Below are 3,874 nucleotides of genomic sequence, written 5' to 3'. Positions count from 1 at the left end.
TTATTTTAGGGTCGTATCTTCATTTACTAATACATATAAATACGTCACTAACGCAGTAGAATATAATTGATACACTCTCTATTCGTAAATCTTCGCCAAAAACAATTTACTTCAGAGCAGTGAACTTTAGAACTTTTTTTTTATTTTGAACGATTTAGATTAATAAAAATAATATTAGGCATTTGCAGTTATATTACTTCAGATGAATACGTATATTCAAACAAAATTTCAAGAACATATTGATTGTTTCTGAGTGTTATTAGTCTTAAATTTTCCTGGTTATGTAAACTGAAATCGTATTTTATTTATTACAAAATTAGTTTTGAAATGTCGATTAGTTAGATGAAAATGGTGTCTGCACCACACTGCAAAATGATATTTATGTAAGTGAGTACACTAAATAATGTAAGGATCTAACAAAGATATTGCAACTCAAGAGTAGTATTTGCACGGAACACATAATATTTGGAGCCATAAATATTGTTTTTAGTATAAATAGGGTATAAAAGAGCCCTAAGACGCAAGAATTTTGCATATTTGGCAGCAGATGTATCTCGTTTTAATGTATCCAATATATTAAGTTTATTTTTATATGAAAATTACATCCCTAAAATTAATGCAAATCTTTAAAATGTGCCTTTTCCTTTCTTACTTGGTAATCAATTTATTTTACTTTAAAAATCGTAAAAACTATAAAACTGAAATCAGCCTATTAAACTAGGATTACTTTTCTCCATTTTCATTTTATACATTTTTTTATGTTGAAAAAATATTGATATTTAATGAAATCCCACTTGTGAGTCACAATATCTTTTTTATATTGTTAAATTATTTTTGCTTATTCATCACTCAAGACTATCGGGCTAAAGATATCATTATTTTATATTACTCCATAAATAACAGAAATAGATATTTGTTAGATGACAAGCCCAACTCAGTTTTTAAATAGAAATGTTTTACACTGCGAAAAGATGTATAATTTTTGCACAAAATTATATTTTAGTATTCTAATCCAAAGCTTCAAAAATATGAATGCAAAGATCATTAAAATCAGGCAGTTTTTCGCTATGTATACACCTTTATATTTAAAAAAGGATTTGGATTTTGTATCTAAAAATATCAGATTCCGTCTGGCGGCGCCAGCTATGGAGTTGGCCTATGATCGTTGCAAATGCATGGCAAAATCAAAGATCTTTGGTAAAACACTAACATTGAATTTAATAACACAGTAAACGTAGTTTACTGATAGTGTTAAATAATCTTTGAATTTTTTTAGTGATATTTGTAACATTTTTCATTTTCTAAGTGAAAGAAACTGAAAAACTGCTTTTAGATCAAATATCCGCAGTGTTGAAATTTTGAAAAAAAATTGTGAAATGCGTTTGTTTTGATTGTAAATCGGGATAAAAAAGTAATCGGGAGCAGGACAAAGCTAATTATATTCAATTTTACAAAGTACCAAATGATCAAAATATTTTTAAAGAATAGCAAAAGCTATTTTAAGGGACGATGTCAAACTGAAGTGTTGTGGCAACGTTGCTACATATAAAGCGTATAGATAGATCTTCTTGTTTTTAAAGTTTTGCTCCTTTTAAAAATATTATTTTTTGGTAATATCAACTGTGAATAATGAACATTATTTAATATAATCCGAAACGTCTTTGTACTTTAGATGATAAAAAAACGATATCTTGATATATTTTCAAATTTTCAAGTTTAAAAAAATGAACTGAAATTATACACTGCAAACAAATTTAATTCGTTATAATGAATTTGTTTAAAAATGCTCTTTTCGGCAATAACACTTTTCATAATATTGAGCTTAAGATTTAAGACGAAAAGGGAATTTCCATTATACTTGGTTTTAAATTAAACATGAACTTAATGGTCTTATTCTAAAAAAAAATCGCATCGTCGGAACTAAGTTTTCAAAATAATTTGCAAATTGTTATTTTATCCATATTGCATTGATGTATTCTCACCTATCAGGACATTTAGATTTAGAATGATTGATTATAATTATTCTAATCGAATCTACGAAAAAGAATGATGAATGAATTTTCATTTTCATTTAAAATGATTAAATTACGTCTTTTAAAGATTAATTGACTGACGATATAAAATTTTACAGGTTTCGATTACCGTATTGTAATAGCATAATAAAGCTTTTTGAAGTTCATCTTCAAAAAGCCTGTAAATTTTTATAATTTGAAAGTAACTATTTAAAAATTTTTTTTTTTATTTTGCTACAACACGGACAATAAGATTTTAGAAAACTTTAAAATTATTATTTTATTTTAAAATGTTCATTTTAAGATTTGAAGATTTTTAAAAATGTCGAAAAAGAATCTGAAAGACTTTAAAACAATTTTTTTCGGATAATTTTTGGTTTGATTTGTAGAAGTAAAATTGTCTCAAGATTCATGGTTAAATTTCAAATGATTTCTTTATTTTGAAACAGGGATTCTAAAAGAAAATTGATTCAGAATTTCAAAATTATGTTTTGCTTAATAAATATTTTTAATTATTCAAGCAATTGAAAGTTAATTTTAAACCTGTGAAAAACGATTTTTTTTAATGCAGATTTTTGAAGATTTTGAAAAAGGAAGCTGAATTTAAATTACGAAAGGTTTTAAGAGAATGAAAACATTTTGTTTAGATTCCCAGAAAAATGTTAAATTTTATTTTATTCTAAAAAATTGACTTTAGGATAATTAGGATAATTTTTGATAAGCAAATAATGGTTAATTAAAGACTTAAAATTTTTTTTAGAAAAATGTACATTTTTTACTATTTTGTACAAAAGAAGCTTTTTATGAATTTGGAAAGGTTTTTAGAGAATCAAACAATATTCTTTAGATTTTGAGGAAAACTGAAAATTATTTTCTGGAAGATTTTAGGACAATTTTTTTTTATTTTGCAGAATTTTTTAAAAATTGTAGTTTAAAAAATTTTAAGTTTAGAAAAATGAACTAAAATTATAAATTTTACACATATTTAATTAATCGTAATGGATTTATTTAAAAATTTACTTTTCGTCATAATATTTAGCTTAAGATTTAAGAGGAAAAGGGAATTTTTACTTGTTATACTTGTTTTTAAATTAAACGTGAACTAAAGTTATTTTAAGCTAAAACATAAACGTTATTAAATATTATTTATAAAATAGAGGAAAATATTTTATTCTTCATTACAACTAGTTTTGGAAAAGAACTCGAGATGAACTTTTCAAATAAATATTTCACAACTTTGATTGTTTATTTAAAAATAGTTTCTAGGGTTTAATGTTTTTCTCTCTCACTTTAGGTAATAGCTGCAACTAATATTCTCTGCAAATCTCAGTCGTACGTTTTTATTTAAAAACTTTTATTTAGCGATTATAAAATCGTTATTTTTGTGATCAGTAGGTTTTTACAAATACATGCTCTTTTTTTTTTATAAAAAAGTACCAAGGAGATTTGCACAGAATCTTTTAATGAATAAAATATAAGCGCGGCAACATTAGAATTAAATAAGAATTGTAAGTTTTACTTACAGAGAAAAAGAAAAACACCAAACTCTAAATAGTTATTGTCAAATAAACAAAACCCGAAATATTTTTTTCAAAAGTCCACCTCGAGTTCTTTTCCAAAATTAGTTATAACTAACATTTGCATATTTTTCTCGATTTTAAAAATAAATTTTAACAAGTTTCATTTTTTGAACTTGAAATAACGTATGATAATATTAATCAATAATAATAATATTACAAAATAATTATTAATAATAAATTCAATAATAAATAATAATAAATAAGAAAACAAATTGCGTTCATGATAACACATAATATTTTTCTTAAAATATTTGAAAATTTGAAATGAATTTAAATTGATAA

This window comes from Belonocnema kinseyi, chromosome 8 (assembly GCF_010883055.1).
Source record: "Belonocnema kinseyi isolate 2016_QV_RU_SX_M_011 chromosome 8, B_treatae_v1, whole genome shotgun sequence".
NCBI classification, from domain to species: Eukaryota; Metazoa; Arthropoda; class Insecta; order Hymenoptera; family Cynipidae; genus Belonocnema; species Belonocnema kinseyi.
This window is presented reverse-complemented; position numbering follows the sequence as displayed.